Below are 26,947 nucleotides of genomic sequence, written 5' to 3'. Positions count from 1 at the left end.
GTGGGTGACAGGGAGTTTCCATGTCCAGCTTCTGTAGTTTGAGCAACATTGTTTGTGCCATGTGTAGTTGAGTGTTGTCTTGCAAGAGGACTGGCCTGTCTCTATTGACCAATCTCAGTTGAGCAAGCATCCTCATCATTTCATCCAATTGGTTGCAGTAGACATCTGCTATAATCAATTGACTAGGTTTCATGAAGGTGTGGTGGATAACACCAGCACTGAACCACAAAACAGACACCATTAGCTTTTTTTTTTGATGAATATTCGGTTCGGGACTGTGTTTTGGCACTTCATCTTTATCCAACCATTGTGCTGAACACTTGTGAATATCAAAAAGAATCCATTTTTCATCACACATAACAATACAATGTAGAAATGCTTCACCGTTATGTCATGACAGCAAAGAAAGGCAAGATTCTTTGGTCTCCTTTCTATCACTAAAATATTCAGATGCCCACAGAATGCTTACTACTTCTGCCTGGTACTTAGATGCACATTCCTTCTTCCCACCAGAATTATTTTATTTTTATTTTTATTTTTTTTGAGACAGAGTCTCACTCTGTTGCCCCAGCTAGAGTGCCATGGCGTTCAGCCTAGCTCACATCAACCTCAAACTCCTGAGCTCAAGCAATCCTCCTGCCTCAGCCTCCTGAGTAGCTGGGACTACAGGCATGCGCCACCATGCCTGGCTAATTTTTTTCTATATATTGTTAGTTGGCCAATTAATTTCTTTCTATTTTTAATAGAGATGGGGTCTCACTCTTGCTCAGGCTGGTCTCCAACTCCTGAGCTCAAACAATCCACCCACCTCGGCCTCCCAGAGTGCTAGGATTACAGGCGTGAGCCACAGCACCCGGCCCACCATAGAATTATTGTCATACTGAGATTCAGCTGTGTTTGCTCCCAAGCTGTTTATGACCACTGAACTTCTCATAATCATGTGATTTAATTAAATATTATGTAAACTGATGGAATAAGAGCATAAAAGAGAGTTGTGCTTTCTATGAAAACAAAGTTGAATGCTTTAGGAATGCTCAATAAAGGTGAGCAGTAAAGTTACTGCTAAAATAGCTGCACGTGAAGCAACCTTAAGAGATTAGAGGGTAATCATAAAAATTTACAAGAATTCTGCTCTTTTAAGTTTGTTCTCTATTTTAACAAAACCAAACTAGAAAATGGAAATCTGGAGCAAAGCAACATGGGTATGGTTCATACAAGGAAGAAAAGGAGGAATTCCAAAAGACCAATAGGCAGAGAAAAGGCCTTGGCCCTACAGATATTGGAGAAAGAATGAACATTTGTTTTAGGTTTTTACTAAATGACTAGGCTATATATACATAATTTTATGACTTCTTTCTTCAACTGGCAAACTCTGCAGTATACCACAGAACAAAGAGGGAAAAAAAAATACCTGACTTCCATTTTGTTCTTTTTCCCAACACTGAATTTCCCCCCAATGTTTGTTCTATAAAGCCATGAACTGCAATATTCTATTAAAAGTGGATATGTTCAACATGTTTTGCTGCTATTTAAGTTGTTACCATTCAGAACACTCAGTGGAAGTCACAGATGATTTCCCTCACACACCATTTTATATAACATTTGTTCTTTCTCTAAAAACATTTATGGGGTATAGCAAAACGATCATATCCTATTGTTGCCCAGGCTAGAGTGAGTGCCGTGGTATCAGCCTAGCTCACAGCAACCTCAAACTCCTGGATCAAGCAATCCTGCTGCCTCAGCCTACCAAGTAGCTGGGACTACAGGCATGCAGCACCATGCCCGGCTAATTTTTTCTATATATATTAGTTGGCCAATTAATTTCTTTCTATTTATAGTAGAGACGGGGTCTCGCTCTTGCTCAGGCTGGTTTTGAACTCCTGACCTGGAGCAATCCTCGCCCGCCTCGGCCTTCCAGAGTGCTAGGATTACAGGCATAAGCCACCGCGCCTGGCCTAAAAGTTTTTTAAGTTGTGGTAAAATATACATAATGTAAAATGCACCATTTTAACCTTTTTTTTTTTTTTAAGACAGAGTCTCGTTCTTTCACCCCTGGTATAGTGCAGTGGCATATCGTAGCTCACTGTAACCTCAAACTCCTGGGCTTGAGTGATCTTCCTGCCTCAGCCTCCCAAGTAACTGGGATGACAGGTGCATGTCAAGATGCCCGGCTAATTTTTCTATGTTTAGTAAAGACAGGGTCTTGCTCTTGCTCAGGCTGGTCTCGAACTTCTGAGCTCAAGCAATCCTCCTGCTTCAGCCTCCCAGAGTGCTAGGATTACAGGCATGAACGACCATGCCCAGCCCACTTTAACCATTTTTAAGTGTACAGTTTAGTGGCATTAAGTACATTTACATTGTTGTACAAACATCACCACCTCCCATCTCCAGAACTTTTTCATCATCCCAAACTCTGCACACATTAAACAAAAAGTTTCCATTTCCCCAGCTCCTGATAACCACTGTTCTACTTTCTATCTCTGTGACTTTCACTATTCAACATACCTCATGTAAGTAGATTCTTACAATATTTCTCCTTTTGTGGCTGGCTTATTTCATTTAGCAGAATGTCTTCAAGGTTCATTCATGTAGTGTCATATGTCAGAATTTCATTCCTTTTAAGGCTGAATAATATTCCATTGTATGTATTTATCCACTCATCTGCTGATAGATATCTGGGCTACTTCCACTTTTGGGCAAATGTGAATAATGCTGCAATGAACATTGATCTTACAAGTATCTATTCAAGTCTCTTCTTTGAATTCTTCTGGGCATATACCCAGAAATGGAATTGCTGGAACTTTTAGGAACCACCATGCTGTTTTCCACCATGACTAGACCATTTTACATTTCACCAGCAATGCACAAGTGTTCCAGTTTCTCCACATCCTCATCAACACTTGATATTTTCTGGGGTTTTTTAGTAATAGCCATCCTACTGGGTTATTTTTACATACATCTCAAAATTTCCATGAAGAATTGGAGAATCAAAACTAAAATATCAAACAAATGGAAAGATATAACCCTTCATTATCAGTCACTTCCTTGTCATTTTATTTCATTTGTAATGTATTCTTATAATTTTTCTTGACAATTTCCCCTGTATTCTAATTTTCTGGCAAGATATGGTAATAATATATACTTTAAATGTAAAATACTATTGCTTTGAATTCTATTTCATGAATAATTAGCTTAATAGGATAGTACAATAACTTGGAATGAGTTCCAAGTTATTGGAAATCAATAAAAAGGGATCAGGATAAAAAGATGTAACAACTGGTCATTAGTAGGTGCTCTTGGCTCATCATGTGTTTATTTTTAGAGTGGATATAAGAAAGGAATTGTGAATTTCCTTTACACCAGTTCTTTAGAAAATTAGCATTCTGATCTAAATATTTATCCCTAGACTTTCTCCTAAAAGTAGTAAGAATATACTAAAGGGGTAGATACAATATTGTCCTTTCAGTACTGTAAATTAATAACCAACAACAAAGGGAAGGGAGGGAGAGAAGGAGAGGAGGAGGGAGGAAAAGTCGGAAGAGAGAGAAAGAGAGTGCATGTGCAAGCACCAAAGTAGTTTTTCAATAAATATTTTGCTGTTGGGTAGATGGTCAATTAAATGGATGAATAGACAACCTCTGAATTCTCCTGTGAGATGAGATAGTTGAAAGGGGGAAAATAATTCTTTCTTAGTCAGAAGACCAGATATGGTGGGAAACTACCAACATCCTGAGACCTTTACCTGATACTATTTACTTTTCTCTTGACTGCAAGATGAAAAGCAAGGGAGCAAAATCCACCTTTAACTCAGTGATCAATGTTAGTATCACTAATAGTGAGACAACCACTGTATTATTTGATCTATTTCCTTAGTAGGCATTATGTACCTCCTATGTACCACCTATGAAGTATTTGTACCAAAAATCTTTAACCTGTATCTAATTAAGCCTTTAGAGCTAACTTTCAATTTACAGGAAATAACACAGAATAAAGGATGAAGTTAAATGACAATATAAGGAAACAATCACAAACATCCAGAAGGTGGGACAAGAGCAGTACTAATAGAACTTTCTGCAATGGAAATGTTCTGTATCTATGCTGCCCAATATAGTAACGACTAGCCACATGTGGGAATTGAGCACTTGAAATGTGCCTTGTTCAAAATGAGATGTGCTACAAGTGAAAAACACACACTGGAATTAAAAGACTTAGTAGGAAAAAGAAATGTAAACTATCTCATTAATAATTTTATACTGATTAGAAACTAAAATGACAACTTTGATATACTGGGTTAAATAAAACAATGTTAAAATTAATTTCACATTTCTTTTTACTTTTTTATTGTGGCTGTGAGAAAAATTTAAATTACATATGTGGCTCACATTATATTTCTATTGAATATAGAATACAGAATGCTGTTCTCGAATAATTATTATTTAACCTTTTCCAATTTAGGTCTGTGATCCATCTGCAACTGCTTTTTGTGGACGGTATGAGGTAGTAGGCAATGCTCATTTTCTTTTCCCATGTGGACACTGCACTGATGTTATCATTTATTGAAAGAGATTTTCCTTGTCAGATTTAGGTATAAAGATTACACTAACTCCATAAAAAGAACTATGAAATGTTCACTATTTCTCAGTTCTCTAGAAAAGTTTCCTGCTATTTCTTTACTAAATGGAAGAATGCATCAGGGAAGCCATTTGGACCTCAAGTTTTCTTTGCGGGAATATTGTTCTATGAGTTACTCAAAAAGGTGTACTAAAATCTGCAACTATGACTGTGGAGCTATTTCCTCTTTCAGTTCTGCCAATTTTTGTTTCATATATTTTTAGGCTATGCTATTAGGTGTACAAAAATTTAGGAATCATGTCTATCTATCTTTTGGATTAACTTTTTTATCATTATGAAGTATTCTCCTCCCTGCCAATACTTCTTGACTTAAAGTTTACTTTGTCTGACAATAGTATGGACACATCAGTTATCTTTTGTATAGCATTTCCATAATATATTTATTATTTTTATATATATATATATTTTTTTTTTTGAGACAGAGTCTCACTTGTTGCCCAGGCTAGAGTGAGTGCCGTGGCGTCAGCCTAGCTCACAGTAACCTCAAACTCCTGGGCTCAAGCGATCCTCCTGCCTCAGCCTCCCGAGTAGCTGGGACTACAGGCATGCGCCACCATGCCCGGCTAATTTTTTCTATATATATTAGTTGGCCAATTAATTTCTATTTATAGTAGAGACGGGGTCTTGCTCAGGCTGGTTTTGAACTCCTGACCTGGAGCAATCCGCCCGCCTCGGCCTCCCAGAGTGCTAGGATTACAGGCGTGAGCTACCTCGTCTGGCCTCTTGCCTTCTTTTGGATTAATCAAGTACTAATATTTTTCTTTATTCCCTTTTAGTCATGTAATAGCTTGCTAGTTATACTTTTTAAAATTTTATTCTTTTAGTACCTTAGAGATTACAAAATGCCTCCTTGATTTTCTACAGTTTACCTTAAATTAAAACTTTCACCTCTGCCTGGACAATGTAAAAACTTTAAAACATGGTAGCTCTATTTAATACCTCCTTGTATTGCTGCTGTAACAAATTACCACAAATACATTATAATTCTGGAGGTTAGCAGTCCAAAATGGGTATCAATAGGTGAAGTGAGGTAAAGGGGACAAAAATCTACCTTAACTCAGTGACCGATATTAGTATCACTAATAATAGGACAACAAGGCAACATGTGCCTCCTATGCATCACCCATGAAGTATTCTCACCAAAAAATCTTTAACCTCTATTTAATCAAGCCTTTAGAGCTACCCTCCAATTTTCAGGGAATAACAGAGACTAAAGGATTTCATCTTGCAGTCAAGGGAAAAGTAAAAAAAAAAATAAGGGAAGAATCCATCCCCTTGATTATTCCAGCTTCTAGAAGCTGCTGGCATTCCATGGACTGTGGCCTCCAGCTCCCAATCACATCACTCTGACCTTGCATCTCTTTCCCTGACTCTCCTGCAGCTGTCTTATTTACTTATAAAGTCCTTTGTGATTATATTAGGCTCACGCAAACAATACAGGATAATGCCTCCATCTCAAGATACTTAAATCAATCACATCTTCAATGTTCCTTTTGCCATGTAAGGTATTTGCAGGTTCCAGAGAATAAAACATGGACATCTTTGGGGGGGGCATTATTCTGTGCATCATACCCCTCATACATTTTGTGTTAGTGCTATCACATATTTTAATGCAACATATTTACAAACACTTCAGAAAGGAAAATTCTACCTCACAGAAGAATGTCAATTAATAAATGAAGAAACAATAATTAAATCAGAAAATCACCATTTGGCAAGCATCACAGGAATAACTGATAGAGGGAAAAATTATTATTAATCCATGTTAAAACCAGTAGAAAAAAGTTTGATGAGAAAGAGGATATTTACATAATCTCAAAGGACCACCCCACAAAATACTTACTAATTACCAAAAAATAAATATAAAATACTCAATAATTAACTTTATAGTAAAAAGAAAACACTTTTAAGCCAATGATACAAATTATCGTCACAATCAATGAGACAAATTTACATACCCTGCTAACCCTATTCAAAAGAAAGCTCAATGGCTATACTAATACCTAAGTAGATTTCAGAGGAAAGAATATACAGGGATAAAGACCAGCATTTTCATAATGATAAAGGGGGCAATTAATAAAAAGGACATAACAATCCTAAATACATATACAGCTAATAACAGAGCTTCAAAATTCATGAATCAAAATGTAAAAGAACTGCAAGAAGAAATAAGAATAGGAGGGCATTTCAATACCCTTCTCTCAACAATTGATGTAGCAGCAATATCTCTAGTAAGGAAATAGTAGACTTGATCAAAACTATCAACTAAGGCCGGGTGCGGTGGCTCACGCCTGTAATCCTAGCACTCTGGGAGGCGGGCAGATTGCTCCAGGTCAGGAGTTTGAGACCAGCCTGAGCAAGAGCAAGACCCCGTCTCTACATTAAATAGAAAGAAATTAATTGGCCAACTAATATATATAGAAAAAATTAGCCGGGCATGGTGGCTCATGCCTGTAGTCCCAGCTACTCGGGAGGCTGAGGCAGGAGGATCGCTTGAGCCCAGGAGTTTGAGGTTGCTGTGAGCTAGGTTGACGCCACGGCACTCACTCTAGCCTGGGCAAAGTGAGACTATGTCTCAAAAAAAAGAAAAAACTATCAACTAATTTCACTTGATTGACATTCATAGACTACCTAACAGCAAAATGCACTTTCTTCTCAAATGCAGACGGAACATTATTCAAGACAGATCACATTCTGGGCCATAAAATTAATCTCACTAAATTCAAAAGGATTCAAATCAAACAAAGTATGCTCTCTGACCACAATGGAATTAAATTAGAAATTTTAAAAACACCAGAAAGATCTCTAGATAAATCTCTAAATCTCTGGAACCTACACACTTCTATATAACCCATGTGTGAAAGAGGAAATAAAAAAGGAAATTTGAAAGTATCTTGAATGGAATTAAAATGAAAACTTAACACAGCAGAATTTCTAGTATGCCACTAAAGCAGTAGTAAGGGGAAAATTTATAGTACTAAATGCTTAAATGAGAAAAGAAGAAAGGTCTCAAATCAATAATCTCAGATTCTACCTTTAAAAACTAGAAAAAATAAGAGCAATTAAAGCCAAGTAAGCAGAAGGAAACAATAAAAATCAAAACAAAAGTCAGTAAAATATAATAGAAAGCAAAAAAAAAAAAAAAAAACAAGAGAGAAACTATATAGATGCAAAAGCTGGCTAGAGAAGATCAATAAAATTGATAAAGTTCTATCTAAACTTATAAGGGAAGAAGAGAGAAAGTACAAATTACCATGATCAGAAATAAGAGAAGTATTAACCAAAATCCTCTGGCGGGAAGAAATAAAAGAGGTAACATCAATACAGATGCTACAGGTATTAGAAGGATAATAACGGAGCAATATAAGCAATTATATGTCAATAAACTCAACATTTAGATGAAATGAACTAATTCAATAAAAGACACAAGCTCATTCAAGAAAAAATAGATAATCTAAAAGTCCTAAGACCTAATCTATTAAAGAAATTAAAATTATAGGAAAAAAAATTTCCCACAAAGAAAACTCTAGGCCCACAACAAACATATGAAAAAATGCTCACCATAACTAATCATCAGTAAGTACAAATTAAAACCACAATGAGATACCTCCTTATCTCTGTCAGAATGGCCACTATTAAAAACAAAAAAATAATAGATGTTGGCAGGGATGCAGTGAAATGGAATGCTTATACACTGTTGGTGGGAATCACACTTGGAGGATTCACACTTTCTGGTTTCAAAGCATATTACAAAGCTACAGTAATCAAAGACCTAAATAGAAGAGAATAGAGAGCCCAGCAATAAACCCTCATATATATGGTCAAATAAATGATTTTTGACAAGGATGCCAAGACCACTCAATGGGAAAAGGACAGTCTTTTCAACAAATGGTGCTAGAAAAACTGGATACCCACATGCAAAATAACGAAGTTGGCCCTTTACCTTACACTAAATACAAACAGTAACTCAAAATGGATCAAAGACCTAAACTTAAGAGAAAAACTATAAAACTTAGAAGAAAACAATATGGCAAAAGCTTCATAACATTAGATTTGGGAATGATTTCTTGGATGACACCAAAGGCACAGGTAATAAGAGAAAAACAGATAAACTGAACTACATCAAAATTAACAACTTTTGTGCATCAAAGCACACTATCAAGAGAGTAAAGACACAACCCACAAAATAGGTGAAAAACTTGTAAAACATTTATCTGATCAGAGGTTAATATCCAGAATATATAAACAGCTCAAGCAAAACAAAACAAAACAAAGCCAATTCAAAAATAAGCAAAAGACTTGAATAGGTTTTTTTCCAAAGAAGATATACAAATGGCCAGTAAAGTACATAAAAAGATGCTCAACATAACTAGCCTTCTGGGAAATTCAAATCAAAACCACAAGGAGACATCTGTGAGAATATAATTTTTTTAAATAAAAATTAGCAGGTATTGGCAAGGAAGCAGAGAAATTGGAAGCTTTGTGCACCGTTGGTGGTAATGTTAAACATAGAATTACTATATGATCCAGCAAATCCACTTCTAGGTATATACCTAAAAAACCTGAAAGCAGGGACACAGATACCCGTATACTCAAGTACTCTTTTTTTTTTCTTTTACTAAACTTAGTTTGCTGACGCTGATATCCAAGTATACTTTTTAATCTTTAACAATATGGGAAGTAAAAATATCTCAATCTTTACGTATTTCTTAAATTACTAATGAGATTGACAATCTTTTCTTATGTGTCTTAACAAACTGAGTTTTCTTGTGAATTGCCTTCTCCAATCATGTAATCATTTTTCTCTGTGTGTGTGTGTGGGAGGGTGATAATCTAACTGAAAAATAAGCATTTAAGACTCGTGACACACTGCTGAAAAATTTCAATAACTAATATTTATTCCTTCATAATAAAGCTGATTCATTCAGCATTTATTGACTTCTAACTGTAAATAAGTATTGAACAAGAGGATGTGGGAAGAAACAGCCCAAGTCTTCAAGGGATTTATAAATCAAAAGTATTTTTTTTTCACAACATGCAAGTACAGGTTTGATTACCTCATCTTTTCTGACAAACATATCTCTGGTTGAAATGCAAAATCTAATGGAAAAAAAGTTTTACCGCATATGGACATAAAGGATGATCTTAGGGGTTGGGACTACCCATCACAGATCTTGAGGTTAAAAAGCTATAACTCCACCATCTTACCATACCTATAAACTTATTTTAAGTCACAAGTTTTGAAGGACAGTAAAAGAATTAAATTTATATTTGTGGCTGGGCACGGTGGGTCACACCTGTAATCCTAGCACTCTGGGAAGCCAAGGTGGGAGGGTCACTCAAGCTCAGGAGTTCAAGAACAGCCTGAGCAAGAGAAAGACCGTCACTAATAAAAGTAAAGAAATTAGCCCGGCGTCATGGCATGCACCTGTAGTCCCAGCTACTTGGGAGATTGGGGCAAGAGGATAACTTGAACCCAGGAGTTTGAAGTTGCAGTGATCTATGATGACACCACTGCACTCCAGCCGGGGTAACAGAGCAAGACTTTGCCTCAAAAAAATAAAAAAATAACCCTATATTAATACTTTTGAAAAAAACCTGGGTTTTTTTTGTTTTTTTTATTTTTTAAAGTTTCATCTTTTTAATCAGCTTCATGAATGATAACCTAAATACGTGAGACACAACAGAATATTTTTTCTGCCAGTATTTCTTTAAAAGTAACATTTACAAACATTTTTAAGAAGCTCTTCTATATAAGGTTGGTTAACTTCAGTTTAAAAAAAAGAAAAATTGTATATAACAATACAGAATCTTAATATACATCTTAATAAAACTCAGCAAACAAAATCCCTTATTTAAAGGCAGAATTGTACTAAAACCACTGAAAAGAATCTGCCCAGTTTTTTGAAGTTTTCACTGAAGATATCTTAGTAACTCACAATTTATCATTTCTGTGTTGACCTACTAAGATAATTTGGCAAATTATACTTCTATTATTTAGCTCTGCAATTTTATTGTGTGATTCTGGTCAGTTTAGTACATACTGGAGTCCACTTGCTCAAGGCTTCTTGGGAGTGGCTCTGGGTCATGGTCCTCAAATTTGGCTCATAAAAAATCTCTTTAAAATTAAAAAAATTAGTACATATGCTTACAATTAATTCTGGCCTATAAACAAAATAAAGAATTGTCCGGCAGACTGATGTTAAATAGTAGTGAGCTAAGTCAGTAATCTAAAATATAGGTTAATCTAAGGATACCCTAATCATGAAAAAAAAAAAAAGAAAAAAAAAAGAAAAAAATAAAAATAAAATATAGGTTAAGAAAGTTTATAAAGCCAAAAATATACACAGTTACTCAAGTGTTAAAAAAAATAATAATAATTAGCATACTATCAGGAATGACAATAATTGTCCACAAATCTAAGTCATTCTCACTGACAAACATAAGCCTGTGAAGTCAGAAAACAAGTTAGAGAGCAGCCTAGAAAAGAGCCACTTGGCCTATCATCCCAACATATACAGAACTCTACCAGATTAAACTTCTGTCTTCTAACGCATACATTTTTTCTTGCTGAAGGCTTATAGTGTTTTCTTTAATTTATAAACCTTTTTATTTGACATATAATTTAGTTGTAAATGAAGATATTTTCACATCTAACAGGTATAATGCACCCTATATTGGTGATAGACACACTTTTAACTTTGACTCAAACTGTACAAAAGCAATTCATATAACCAAAATGTTTGTGCCCCATAATATTCTGAAATAAATGAAAATTTAAAAAAAAGATGTCCATCTAAACTGGTTAAAAATTTCAAATTTTGGAAATATAAATTAAATACAAACTAAAACTATGACTTTTTTTGCTTATCATGTTGGCAAAAACTTGAAAGACTGATGCGCGATGGCTCACGCCTGTAATCCTAGCACTCTGGGAGGCCGAGGCGGATAGATTGCTCGACATCAGGAGTTCGAGACCACCCTGAGCAAGAGCAAGACCCTGTCTCTACTATAAATAGAAAGAAAGTAATTGGCCAACTAATACATATAGAAAAAATGAGCTGGGCACGGTGGCACATGCCTGTAGTCCCAGCTACTCAGGAGGCTGAGGCAGAAGGATTGCTTGAGCCTAGGAGTTTGAGGTTGCTGTGAGCTAGGCTGACGCCACGGCACTCACTCTCACATGGGCAACAAAGTGAGACTCTGTCTCAAAAGACAAAAAAGACTGAGGTATGTATCTATTAAGGATGGTCAAGGATAGAGAAAAATATTTTATCATACTGTTAATGAACTGTAAATCAGTATGGTCTTTCTTGAAGGGCAATGTTGTAATACTTATTAACATATGACATATACATAACTTCACCCAGTAACTTTACTTAAAAGAACCTAACCTACAAAAATTGGCCAGACATGGTGGCTCATGGCTGTAATCCCAGCATTTTGGGAGGCCAAGGTGGGAAGATTTCTTTTTTTTTTTTTTGAGACAGAGTCTCACTTTGTTGCCCAGGCTAGAGTGAGTGCCATGGCGTCAACCTAGCTCACAGCAACCTCAAATTCCTGGGCTCAAGCAATCCTCCTGCCTCAGCCTCCCGAGTAGCTGGGACTACAGGCATGCACCACCACGCCCGGCTAATTTTATCTATATGTACTAGTTAGCCAATTAATTTCTTTCTTTTTATAGTAGTGACAGGGTCTCGCTCTTGCTCAGGCTGGTTTCAAACTCCTGACCTTGAGCAATCCGCCCGCCCTCGGCCTCCCAGAGAGCTATAATTACAGGCATGAGCCACTGCACCGGGCCAGGAAGATTTCTTGAGGCCAGAAGTTTAAGACTAACCTAGGCAACATAGCAAGACCCCATCTCTACAAAAATTTTTTTTAAAAAAATTAGCCAGGCATGGTGGCACATGCCTGCAGTCCCAGCTACTCGGGAGGCTGAGGCAGGAGGATTGCTTGAGCCCAGGAGTTTGAGGCTACAGTGAGCTGTGATCACACTATAACACTATCATACTGCAGCCTGGGTGACAGAGTGAGACCTATCTCTAAAAAAAACAAAACAAAACAAAAAAACAAATAGTTAAAACTTGGAGACTCTCTAAATGTCTACCAGTAAGGAAACAGATAAATTGTGATGCATTCATACTACAGAATAGTACACAGCAGTTAAAAGACAATGAGCTAACTGCGAATATACTGACATGGAAGCATATCCACGAATAAAAAAAGGGTCTAGAGGCCAGGCGCTGTGGCTCACGCCTGTAATCCTAGCTCTTGGGAGGCCGAGGCGGGCGGATTGCTCAAGGTCAGGAGTTCAAAACCAGCCTGAGCAAGAGCGAGACCCCGTCTCTACTATAAATAGAAAGAAATTAATTGGCCAACTGATATATATATAAAAAAAATTAGCCGGGCATGGTGGCACATGCCTGTAGTCCCAGCTACTCGGGAGGCTGAGGCAGAAGGATCACTCAAGCCCAGGAGTTTGAGGTTGCTGTGAGCTAGGCTGACGCCACGGCACTCACTCTAGCCTAGGCAACAAAGTGAGACTCTGTCTCAAAAAAAAAAAAAAAAAAAAAAAGGGTCTAGAAGAATACAAACTACTAACAATGATTACCCTTTGAGGGGTGACTTTTGGTTTTTACTTCATATACCTCTGTATTACTATAATTTCATTAAAATAAGCATGTATTGCTTTATTTCTATTTTTCTGCATGTATTACTTTATTATTCAGAAAACATAATGAAGAAAAACCTGAAATTGGTCAAACATTTTCTTTGCCTGAATTGTATGCATTTATTTTCTTCTAGAGCTTTGGACATTTGCAGATAACTTTTTTTGAAACACAAGAGGAAGCAAGTCATATACAATTCCTATGTAAAAACAGGAACAAGCAAAAAAAGAAAAGCAGGAACAAGCAAAGCTTAAGAGTGACAGGGAAGGAAGAGATTACAGAAAATAAAGGAAGTTAAGAAAACAAGAATAAGAGAGACCTGGTAGAAAATGTACCAGAGAAGGAATTCATTTAGTGCTAGGCACTAAAATAATGAGCAGAATGTGATTCTTTAGGCTGTACATTTGTAAAATTCTTTAATCTTAAACTTATAAGGAAGTAAAAAGAAAAACTGAAACACAGTTTTCTTCAATCACAGAAGGAGAATTTAAAGTAAGCAGCAGCAACAACAAATCTCACCACAATTAGTCTTAATAGCCTAGGAAAAGCCAACTGTGATCAGAAAATAATATTCTCAGAGAAAAAGGAACAAATCAGTTCCTGAATTGACTGAGAATCTTCAGGATAATAAGGAAACATACAGGAAGTTCTAATCTGATTTTGGGGATGGATTTGGGACAAAGGAATTTGTAACATTTCTATAACCAAATTGAATTAAATTTTCTTCTCCAAAACTAATAATATATAAAGCCTTTCAATTTAAGAATGAGACACAGATAAATTACATTAAAACCCTATGCATGGCCGGGCGCTGTGGCTCACGCCTGTAATCCTAGCACTCTGGGAGGCCGAGGAGGGAGGATTGCTTGAGGTCAGGAATTAAAAACCAGCCTGAGCAAGAGCAAGACCCCGTCTCTACATTAAATAGAAAGAAATTAATTGGCCAACTAATATATATAGAAAAAATTAGCCGGGCATGGTGGCACATGCCTGTAGTCCCAGCTACTCGGGAGGCTGAGGCAGCAGGATTGCTTGAGCCCAGGAGTTTGAGGTTGCTGTGAGCTAGGCTGACGCCATGGCACTCACTCTAGCCTGGGCAACAAAGCGAGACTCTGTCTGAAATGGAGATTTTGGCTGGGTGTTATAGCTCATGTCTGTCTGTAATCCTACCACTCTGGGAGGCTGAGGCAGGAGGATCACTTGAGCCCAGGAATCCGAGACCAGCCTCAGCAAAACAGGGATACCCCATCTATGCAAAAAACAGAAAACTTAGCTGGGCATGGTGGCACATGCCTGTAGCAACCCCAGTTACTTGGTAGGCTGAGGCAGGAGCATTGCTTGAGCCCAGCAGTTTGAGGTTGTGAACTATGATGATGCCACAGCACTCTAGCCCAGACAAGAGAGTGAGACTCTGTCTCAAAAAAAAAAAAATGGAGATTTTAACATTAGAAGATAATGGAGTTTGGAGTTGAAAGAGTATTCTTTTTTAGACTCAGTTCAACACGAAATACCAATAAATATGCCTTGGACTAAATAACATTAGAGTTCATACTGCCTTGATAACCAAGACACTATGGCGGGAGTGGGGTTACCTGCAGCCTTAAGGCCACATGTGCTCTTGTATGTCCTTAAGTGCAGCCTTTTCGCTGAATCCAAATTTTACAGAACAAATCTTTTTATTTTTATTAATACAATTTTGTTCGCCTTTTATATTTTTATTTTTAAAATGAAAGTATTTAAAATACAAAATAACAAAATAAGTTTCAACAAAATAATCTTGCAAGACTAACTGGCACAATTAGAATATTAATAAACCGGCTGGTTTATTACAGGCTCACGTCTGTAATCCTAACACTCTGGGAGGCCGAGGCGGGCGCGGATTGCTCCAGGTCAGGAGTTCGAAACCAGCCTGAGCAAGAGCAAGACCCCGTCTCTACTTTGAATAGAAAGAAATGAATTGGCCAACTAATATATATACAAAAAATTAACCGGGCATGGAGGCGTGTGCCTGTAGTCCCAGCTACTCGGGAGGCTGAGGCAGCAGGATCGCTTGAGCCCAGGAGTTTGAGGTTGCTGTGAGCTAGGCTGACGCCACGGCACTCACTCTAGCCTGGGCAACAAAGTGAGACTCTGTCTCAAAAAAAACCCAAGCAAACAAAAAATAGAATATTAATAAACCATAAGGGCTAAATTATGATTTAGTTCTAACTTTCCCTTCATGACTGGCAGGCGCCACTACCGCACGAGGCTGGTTAGCAAGAGTTTATGTGGGTTGAGTATGCCAATTCGTTTTCAGCTTCTGACAACAGTGCACTGTGTTTCTGTTTGAAGTGGAATTTGTTAATAGTTGCATGGCTTGACAGTTTTTTTTAGTCTCGAACTCCAGACCTCAAGCAATCCTCCTGCCTCGGCCTCCCAGAGTGTTAGGATTACAGGCGTGAGCCACTGTGCCCAGCTGACAATGTTTCTTAATTCTGTCTGTTTAACAGGTTATCATGTCACAGAAGACCAAGAGAATACTAAAGAAAGAAAACAGATTTGTTAATGAGCATTGGGAATTACAATATCATCTTCTTTTTTTTTTTTGAGACAGAGTCTCACTCTGTTGTCTGGGCTCGAGTGCCGTGCCGTCAGTGTAGCTCATAGTAACCTCAAACTCCTGGGCTCAAGTGATCCTCCTGCCTCAGCCTCCCAAGTAGCTGGGACTACAGGCATGTGCCACCATGCCCGGCTAATTTTTTCTATATATATATTTTAGTTGGCCAATTAATTTCTTTCCATTTATAGTAGATACGGGGGTCTCGCTCTTGCTCAGGCTGGTTTCGAACCCCTGACCTTGAGCAATCTGCCCGCCTCACCCTCCCAGAGTGCTAGGATTACAGGCGTGAGCCACCACGCCCAGCCCCAGCAAAAAGGGTTTTATACTTCATTCGGATCATAACAGAAGATTTTCTTTGCTACAAAGAGTTATTTGCTTTGGGCACTCTTGCAAACAAAGCAAATAGATATTTTCGACAACTTTCAAGATGAATGTTGTGAAGTTTGAATTTGGTAAATTTAGTGAGTGTATGTACAGTGTACCTTCCATGACAGGAAAATATGAAGGGTTTATTACACAGATTTAAAAAATGTATTAACAGGCCGGGCGTGGTGGCTCACGCCTGTAATCCTAGCACTCTGGGAGGCCGAGGCGGGCGGATTGCTCAAGGTCAGGAGTTCAAAACCAGCCTGAGGGAGACCCCGTCTCTACCATAAAAATAGAAAGAAATTAATTGGCCAACTAATATATATAATATAAAAATCAGCCGGGCATGGTGGCTCGTGCCTGTAGTCCCAGCTACTCGGGAGGCTGAGGCAGGAGGATTGCTTGAGCCCAGGAGTTTGAGGTTGCTGTGAGCTAGGCTGACGCCATGGCACTCACTCTAGCCTGGGCAACAAAGTGAGACTCTGTCTCAAAAAAAAAAAAAATGTATTAACAGATCCAGATGCTCTCATTTCTTTTGATTGTATCTTGCATCAGCAAAATCTCTGTGCTAAAGCTACTGACACTTTGCAACAAGTTGTAAGTTTTGTTAACTATAATTCATGCAAATGCAACACAGCATCCATCCTGTTTCCTAACATGCTAAAGTTGAGATGAAGTATTCAATGTGGATTTGCCATATCATTCTAAAGTGGGTTGGCTATTGCAGGAATAGGTGTTAGCCAAAATTTTATCTCTTCAGGAACAGAGAGTTAAATTTTATAAAGAGCAGAATCAGCAGTGTGAATCATTGAAAGATTTCTATAGGAATGCAGCGTTTCTGTGTGATATGTCAATTCAAAACGACTTGAATATTTCTTTGCAAGGTAAAACTAAGTCTATATATGATATGTAGCAATAAAAAAATCCAAGGATTTGAAAAAAAAAAGCTATCTTTTTTCAAAATACTTTTTCTTCAAAAAGAAATTTCAGGTGAACATTTTCCCCAGTTAGCAAAGATCATTGATAAGTAGGATGATATATGCAAATCATTTGAAGAATGTGCATCTATTAGAGACCTGTTAATTGGAGAATACAACGGAAGATTCACTGATTTTGAGAATCATGACATCACACTCAAATTAGCATTTTATCCTCACCTAGTTGACATCACCAAGGCACCTAAAGAACTACAGATGGAATTGATTGAGCTCTCAGTAGATGACATTTTAAAGTCATTGATGCTAAGAAAGATCCAGACTGAAATATGGAAAAATGCAGTGGAATACCCACACCTTTAGCAACATGCCCAAAAAATGCTTTCCTGCTTTTCAATCACTTATTGCTGTGAACCTACATTCTCCTACCTAACCCAAATCAAGACGTCCTTAAGGTCACACATGATTGATACTTATGTAGAGGATTAACTGAAACTGTGGACCTCCATGCTGCAATCCAATATTCAAACGCTTTCCAGCCAGGGTTGACGGAGGAGATGAGGAGGAGGCCAGCAGGGCCTGAGGCAAGGGCCAGGCCTAGGGTTGGGTTCAAAGCGGCTGGCGTTTGCTTTGCCTCTGATCCGGTCCATGGGATGGCCAGGAAGTTGGAAGAGGATTACTGAGATGAAGGTAGAGGAAGCAGAGCAACAGGGCTGTAGAGTAGAAAGGCCCCAAAGTAGGCCATACCTCCAAACTTTTCCACCAGAGTGCCCCCAAGGGTGGGGAGACGATTTCGGGGCAGAGGCCTGGGATCCCAATTTCAATCAAGTCTGGAGCCTCTAGTACCCATCCCTGCCGACTTTGCCTTTTACTCCATAACCTGTCCCGTTTCATTATTGTCCATATTAAATGCTGTCCCAGGAGACTGTGGAGTGCCTTAATTTGAGAACCTTGAAGTTAAGATGCAGATAACGCCATTCTGTCCGGGTCTGATTCTGTCCTCTTACTGATTTTGTGAATTTGTATAAGTTACCTAACTTCCCTTGTCCTCAGTAGAATCTCATTTTAGAGATAACGCTTGGGCCCAAACAATGCTTAAGTGAAAAAGTTTGTAAATTCTTTGATTTTGTTGTTCTCAGGTGGCTTGTATATTGCTTAAATGCGTGTTATGTGATTGAATGATGATTCACTTTTAGTTATGTACATAATCCACAGGCTTGACATTTTTATTAATTTATATAGTATTTCATAACCAGAGTTTACCCACTTCTTTATTATAAAAAATTTGGATTCTTTCTAGTATTTCACTATCATAAAATAGCACAACTGAGAGTATATTTATCCAAATCTCATTTACCTTGCTTTGGATTATTTTCTTAAGGGTATAGTCTCCAAAATTTTACCATGCCAAAAAGTCTGTATGATTTAATTACAAATTTTAATATTAATAGAAGTATTCCTCCTCTGCCCTCAGTCTTTCTCATGAGTTGTTGTTTAGGTAGTAGTTTATTTGTGGATACACAGTTGCTTTTTAGACCTACATGTGTGACTTCATTCTTTTATTAAACTGTGCCTTGTTGATGGAAAAAAAAACCCACAAATGCTTTCCAACAAAAATCAGACACAATAAAATCATTAAAAGGTTAATCAGGAAAATCAGCAAGAAAAAAATCAAACAACCCTATCAAAAAGTGGGCAAAGGACAAGAACAGAAACTTTACAAAAGAAGACAGGATAATGGCCAACAAACATATGAAAAAACGTTCAACAACTCTATTTATCAGGGAAATGTAAATCAAAACCACAATGAGATATCACTTATCTCCAGTGAGAATGGCCTTTATCAAAAAGTCCCAAAACAATAAATGTTGGCATGGATGTGAAGAGATAGGAACACTCCTACACTGCTGGTGGGACTGCAAACTAGCGCAACCTTTGTGGAAAGCAATATGGAGATACCGCAAAGAGATACAAATAGATCTACCATTTGATCCAGCAATCCCATTACTGGGCATCTACCCAAAAGAACAAAAGACATTCTATAAAAAGACATCTGCACTAGAATGTTTATAGCAGTACAATTCACAATTGCAAAGATGTGGAAACAACCCAAGTGCCCATCAATACATGAGTGGATTAATAAAATGTGGTCTGTGTAGACCATGGAGTACTATTCAGCTTTAAGAAACAATGGTGATAAAGCACCTCTTGTGTTTTCCTGGATAGAGCTGGAACCCATTCTACTAAGTGAAGTTTCCCAAGAATGGAAAAATAAGCACCACATGTAGTCACCAGCAAATTGGTTTCACTGATCAACACCTAAGTGGACATACAGGAATAACATTTACCAGGTGTGGTGCAGATGGGAGGGGGGAGGAGAGGATGGGCATATCTATACATAATGAGTGAGATTTGCAACATTTGGGGGATGGTCATGCTTGAAACTCTGACTCAGGGTGGGGGGGCCAAGGGCAATATATATAACCTAAACATCTGTACCCTCATAATATGCTGAAATAAAAAGAAAAAAAAAGGTTGACTTTAAAATTAACAAATAGTTTTCATTTTTTGAAATTAAGTGTTAATACACAGTAGTCAGATTTTTACAAAATAATGTACATTTTTAAGTATATCTAATTGAAGTTTCTGGAATGTGGCCTTATTTGATTATAGCTAAATTAATGCGACCTTCCAACATGAAAAGGTTCCCAACCCCTGCACTACAGTCATTTCAACCTGCCTAAGAATGTTAAAACTAAGAGATTACCTTTCTCCCATCCAAGTACTAACCAGGCCCGACCCTGTTTAGCTTCTGAGATCAGATGAGATCAGGCACATTCAGCGTGGTATGGACATAGACTACCTTTCTGAGTATTCTTTCTACTAAAAAGGCTGAACAGGCTGGGCGTGGTGGCTCACACCTGTAATCCTAGCACTCTGGGAGGCCGAGGGGGGCGGATTGCTCGAGGTCAGGAGTTCAAAACCAGCCTGAGCAAGAGTGAGACCCCGTCTCTACTATAAATGGAAAGAAATTAATTGGCCAACTAAAAATGTATACAAAAAATTAGCCAGGCATGGTGGCGCATGCCTGTAGTCCCAGCTACTGGGGAGGCTGAGGCAGGAGGATAGCTTGAGCCCAGGAGTTTGAGGTTGCTGAGAGCTAGGCTGACACCACGGCACTCACTCCTAGCCTGGGCAACAAAGCAAGACACTGTCTCAAAAAAAAAAAAAAAAAAAAAAAAAAAGGCTGAACAACCTGGATCTCTACTATGTCACATCATTTCCATCTGAGGACTGAGTTGACATTGTTCACAGATACAAATTCTGTTAGTGTAATATACTTAATTAATAAGCAAAGGAACATAGTAACATTATTCTTATATTCTCATAACTGTTAAAGTATCTAATATAAAGATATTTTATATTAATTATATTATATTATATTAGCTTAGCACGTGATGTTAGTTCTCAGATCCAAAATCAACCGTTTTTAAGGCAAGTGGGGGAAAAAAGTGAAAATAAATCATTCTTGAATTATACTCTAAAGATATAAATGAAGACTTTTATTATTCCCAGTGTTTTTACAAGCCTCTGCAATGCCTATTTTCCCTCTTTTTTATTCTTTACACACGGGACCATATTACATGTACTATTTTGCACCTTGCATTTTTTTAACTTATTTTGTACATCTTGTATCAAGATATATAGACATCCACAATCAGGAAAAAAGAAAATAAAACAAAACTGAACTACCTCCAAAAGAATATACATAGATCTAGTATTTTATAAAATAGTTGTATGATATTCCATTCTGTAGATATGCTATATTTTATCTAATTTATTCCTTTCTGATTAACATTTAGGTTGTTTTCAGTTCCGTGCTATTAAAAACACTGCTTTGATGAATATCCTTGTACATGTATCTTTATGAGCATATCTTTTAGATAAAATCTCTGAAAATGGAATTGCTAAGTCAAAGGTATGTACATACTAAATTTTGATAAATAGTACCAAACTGTCCTCCAGAAAAATTGTATCAGTTTATACTCCCACTAACAGCATATAAAAGTACTTTTTAAGGCTTGTGATACATGCTGCCAAATTGTCCTCCAGAAAGATACTATCTCATGCTTCCACTAGCAGTATAGGAGCGTGTTTACTTACCCACACTTAATCAGGTATTACGAAAATTCTCTTTAAGCTTTGTCAATCTATTATGTGAAAAATGACCATCTGTTTATTTCCAATAACTTGTGAGACTTTTAGACCATTTGTATTTCTTCATTTGTGAATTGCCTCTTTATTTCTATTATGAATTTTCTTTTGGGTGTTCACTTTCTGTTATGTAAGACATCTTTGCACATTAAAGATATTCATCATTTGCCTGTCATATATATTGATAGTCTTTTTTCAGTTTGTTGTTTATCTTTTATCTGTTTGTGGTTTTTCCCCTATGCAGAAGCTTTTAATTTTTAAGTATCATACCTTTGGTATCATGCTTTGAAAGGCCTTTTTTTTTTTTTTTTGAGACAGAGTCTCACTCTGTTGCCCAGGCTAGAGTGCTGTAGCATCAGCCTAGCTCACAGCAACCTCAAACTCCTGGGCTCAAGCAATCCTTCTGCCTCAGCCTCCTGAGTAGCTGGGACTACAGGCCTGTACCACCATGCCCGGCTAATTTTTTCTCTATATATTAGTTAGCCAATTAATTTCTTTCTATTTATAGTAGAGATGGGGTCTCGCTCTTGCTCAGGCTGGTTTCGAACTCCTGACCTCGAGCAATCCACCCGCCTCCGCCTCCCAGAGTGCTAGGATTACAGGCGTGAGCCACTGCGCCCGGCCTGAAAGGCCTTTCTTATCCCCAAGATTGTACTAGTATTTGCTCTTGTACTTTCTTTTGGTACCTTTTATACTTTACATTTATGTTTTTTATTTTTTTTATTAAATTCATATTTTCTTTTCTTTTTTTTTTTTCGTCTCTAACTGGAAACAATGTCAAAATGTATTTTACATTTAAATCCTTAACTCATCTAGAGTTTATTTTATAAAAGAGAAAACTAACTTCATTTTTTCCTTCAAAATCATTAACTGATTGTCCCAAGGCCATTTGTTAAGTGAGCTACTCTTTCCTCATCTACTTGAAAAGTTGTCACTAGTAGATATACCGTAAATTATTGTTTAAACTGGGGTCTCTGGATGTTTTCTTCCATTGATCTGTTATTCTATTTCATACTAACACTTTTTTGTTGTTGTTTGGTTTTGAAGAAATTTTTTTAAATTTTACTTATTGTGGTAAGGACACTTAATATGAGATCTACTCTTTTTTTTTTTTTTTTGAGACAGAGTCTCACTTTGTTGCCCAGGCTAGAGTGAGTGCCGTGGCATCAGCCTAGCTCTCAGCAACCTCAAACTCCTGGGCTCAAGTGATCCTCCTGCCTCAGCCTCCCGAGTAGCTCGGACTACAGGCATGCGCCACCATGCCCGGCTAATTTTTTCTATATATTTTTAGTTGGCCAATTAATTTCTTTCTATTTATAGTAGAGACGGGGTCTCACTCTTGCTCAGGCTGGTCTCAAACATCTGACCTCAAGTGATCCTCATGCCTCGCCTAGCACTCCCAGAGTGCTAGGATTACAGGCATGAGCCACCACGCCCGGCCAAAATATCTTAAATTTATAGATTAATTTGGATAGAGTGAACCTTTTTTTTACAATATGAATCTTCCTACACATTTCTTATTAAGTTTATTCCTGAGTATTGTTTTAGTTTTTCTCGAGGGGGGATGTGGAGGTATTATATAAATATGATTGAGATTTTTTTATCATTATCATTATATTTTCTAGATGATTATTGTCAGTGTATACGCGATTAATTTTTCTTGCGATGGGGTCTTGCTTGGTTGCCCAGGCTGGTCTAAAACTCCTGGCCTCTCAAGTGATCCTCCCACCTCAGCCTCCTGAGTAGCTAGGCTTATAGGCGTGAGCCACTGGCACTTAGCTGATTAATTTTGATATATTTAATTGCTAACATTATTAAACTCTCTAATACCTCTCTATATTAACTCAACCTTAATAAAATATGTAATTAGAGTGGATGTTTTAGGAAGACAAACATACCATTCAACACATATGAACTTTCTATAGAATGTGAAATTAATATGAACTTATTTATTTTTTTACAGGCATTGATCTAGAATAATGTGAATTTAAATCTGCATATTTTACAGTTCCTCCGAGAAGGGAGCTGGGAAGTCAGGTCAGATTATTTTACTTTGTACTATACCTTTTTGTACCTTGTATCTTTTTATTACTATGAGCATATTTATTACTTTTATAATAAAAAATAAGTTTTAGAAAAGTGCTCTCTGACTTGGCCATACTGCTTTCAGGAATATATCATAAGGAAATAAATGGAGAGTTACTCAAAGGTATAAGAATATTCATAAAAGCAAAAAAAGTGGATACAAGTTAAAAGACTAATAAAACAGGGATTGGTAAAATAAATGATGGTTCATGTATTCAATGGAATACTATATGGCTATTAAATTTAAATTTTCTGACAAAGATAGTCAATAATATATTGAATAATAAAATGAGTACTTTTTTGTTTTTAAAAGCACACTCAGACAAACACAGGTGTATATACCTGCAGAGGAAAGTTTGGAAGACCAAATTGTTATCTTGGGAGTAATAATTCTTGTAGTACTCTTATAATCTTTTGCTGTACTTTATGAATTTTCTACAATGAACATACATTAATTATTTACTGAAATAAAGAGGGTGACAACCCACGTAATAGGTTAAATCCATAAATCCTAGGAATTAGAGGATTCAGCTCACTACCCATGTATTTTCCTTAAACAAGTTCAAACTCCACTTTGGTTAAGCCAATGCTATAAGAATCCTGGGACATGTCTAGTTGTAGCAAGCTGTTTCACAAGGGTGGTACAACACCTGATGTTTATGAAGAAATACAAGTTTACAAGCAAAAAAGGCATTGCAACTGAATTAAATTTATGTTAAATTTTGTTCTCTGTATCATTTAAAATTCCAGGATATTTACAAAAGGAAAGCATTTACCTTCTATCCCAAGCTAACTGGACTGTAAGATAAATGCTTTTCTGTAACAGAGTCCAAGGAGGTTAAGTAGGTGTTACACTCACAAAATTTATCATTAACTTACATAAATGATCTACTGAAAGCTCAAGCAGTGGTAAAAGTTCATCTGGTATAACCAGCAAATTCCAGTGAAGTGAAAAGTTATATATATATTTTTTCCCTATTTTTAACTGAAAAACAGATTTCTGTGACTTTTCATATGACATAATGGTTAATAAAGCCATACATTTCTTTAACAGAACCGTACTTTACACACTACCAAGTTGATAATATAGATTTGGGGGGGGGGATAATTAGTTGCCTTTATTTCTACTTGTGAGAGCTGGCACACCAAACTAAATACTAACACTGACCATATGTCCATCAATTTGGTAAGAGCTGGTAAGAGCTAGTGAGAGAGAGAGAGAAAGAGAGAGAGAGAGAGAAAGAGAGAGAGAAAACACCATTCTATCACCTCCAAAATTCCCTCATGCTACCCCTTTGCTTTATAACTAACACTTCACTACACTCTCAAACTCTGGTATCCACTTGTCTTCCTCCCTATAGTTTTGCTTTTTCAGATTGTCATATAAATGGAATCATATACTATGTAGCTTTTTGAATCTCGCTACTTTCACTTAACATAGTGCTTTTTAAGATTCACTTACATTATTGCATGAATCAACAGGTAGTTCCTTTTTTTATTAAGGAGTAGTATTCCATGGTATGGATACACAACAATTTCTTTATTTCACCAGCTGAAAGAACTGGGCTGTTTCCAATTTTTGGTGACTAATGCTGAGTAATGCTACTATAAACATTCATGTACAGGTTTTTGTGTAAACAGAAGTTTTCATTTCTCTTGGACAGATATCTATAAGTAGGAGTGCTGACTCATATGACAGAGATAGGTTTAAGTTCACAAGAAACTACTGGCAAACTGTTTTCCAAAGTGGCTGTATTCGTTTTGCATTCCCACCAGCAATGCATGTGAGTTCCAGTCGCTCTGCATACTTGCTAACACTTGGTATTGCCAGTTTTTTTTAGACATTCTAATAATAGGTGTGTAATGATATCACATTAAGGCTTTTAAAAAACTTCATTTTTAGACCATTTTTAGGATCACAGAAAATTGAGTAAAAAATATAGAGATTTCCCATACACACCTGCCCCCAGAAACACACAACCTTGCCCATCTGGCACGAGAGTGGTACATTTGTTACAATCATCATTGTGGTTTTAATTTTCATCTGCCTCATTTGTGTTTCCTTTACTTGCTGTTTATATATCTTTTAGGTGAAGTATCTATTCAGATCTTTTGCCCATTATATTTGGTTGTTTTCTCCTTGTTATAGTCTTAGAGTTTGAAAATTTTATTATGAACTCAAGTCTTTGTCAAAAATGCAATTTGCAGCCAGGCACAGTGACCCATCCCCACAGTCCCAGATACTTTGGAGGCTGAGGTAGGAAGATCACTAGAGTTCGGAGTTCAGAGAGCTAGGAGTTCTGAGCCCAGCCTGGGCAACGTGGTGAGACGCTATCTCTTAAAAAAAAAATGTGATTTGCAAATATTTTCTCCTTGTCTGTGGCTTGTCTTTTCATTTCCTTTCACAGAGCAAAAGCTTGCATTTTAATAAAGCCCGAAGTATCACATTTTTTGACACTTTGCAGCCAAAGCTTCACTTTGGATCTATGGACAATGAATGAGGGGTCCAATTCTAAGATGAAAGATGGCTAGCCAAAAGGCATCATGCCCAGCACTTTGTAGAGAGGTTGTCTCATTTTCTCATTTAGTCCTCATACTCCCCCTATGAGGAAGATATTATATTATACATCTTTCACAATAGGGGAACTAAGGCTTAGGGCAAAGCTGACTGTTCAAAGTCATGCTTGAATCAGTAAATCAAAGAGTGAAAATCAGAAGAAGCCACCAGGCAATCTAACCTCAGAACTTTCACTCTGGACCACTCCTCTATACTGTCTCCAAATCTATACAGAAAAATTCTCTTCACTCAGCTTTTATTTTGAGAAATGTAAAAGTTTTAGAAAACGACAAATTATTTAACAAACATTCCTTGAGGATTGTTAAAATGCAATTTCACCAAACTAGTTTTCCACAGTACCCTGAACTAAGATAAGCTACATGCTATCATTCACATTGCAGTACATTGCAAATCAAAGGCTCTGGTGTCAAATCCTAGATCTGGCTTTGTGCTGAATAGTCTTACGCATCTTAGCTCATGTGAATACAATTCCTAATTTTGGGTAATAAAATCATACAGCACTAGCACATTTTGAGTAAATAAGGTTATGTCCTATCTTGAAGCCTCCAAAATATAGGAAGCTTCACTGATACTCTTTTTTTTTTTTTTTTTAGACAGAGTCTCACTTTGCTGCTAGAGTGAGTGCCATGGCATCAGCCTAGCTCACAGCAACCTCAAACTCCTGGGCTCAAGCGATCCTGCTGCCTCAGCCTCCCGAGTAGCTGGGACTACAGGCATGCACTACCATGCCCGGCTAATTTTTTCTATATATATTAGTTGGCCAACTAATTTCTTTCTATTTATAGTAGAGACGGGGTCTCGCTCTTGCTCAGGCTGGTTTCGAACTCCTGACCTCGAGCAATCCGCCCACCTCAGCCTCCCAGAGTGC

The 26,947-nt window shown here is 37.2% G+C and overlaps 1 protein-coding gene across 2 annotated transcripts in view; it reads right to left on the bottom strand.

Annotated features, from left to right (window-relative positions):
* ATP7A (ATPase copper transporting alpha) overlaps positions 1-26,947 on the bottom strand; it is a 138,574-nt gene that overhangs the window by 91,359 nt on the left and 20,268 nt on the right. Inside the window, exon 3 of one of the 2 annotated variants that reach the window (XM_075999565.1) lies at positions 2,506-2,993. The exons of the other annotated variant lie outside the window; for it this stretch is intronic. The gene's annotated coding sequence lies outside the window, so the exon portion shown is untranslated. The remainder of the gene's footprint in view (positions 1-2,505; positions 2,994-26,947) is intronic. 2 annotated transcript variants of the gene reach the window in all.

The sequence above is a fragment of the Microcebus murinus genome, chromosome X (genome assembly GCF_040939455.1).
Source record: "Microcebus murinus isolate Inina chromosome X, M.murinus_Inina_mat1.0, whole genome shotgun sequence".
Classification (NCBI taxonomy): Eukaryota; Metazoa; Chordata; class Mammalia; order Primates; family Cheirogaleidae; genus Microcebus; species Microcebus murinus.
The sequence above is the reverse complement of the archived record's forward strand: the minus strand, read 5'-3'. Positions and strand labels throughout refer to the sequence as shown.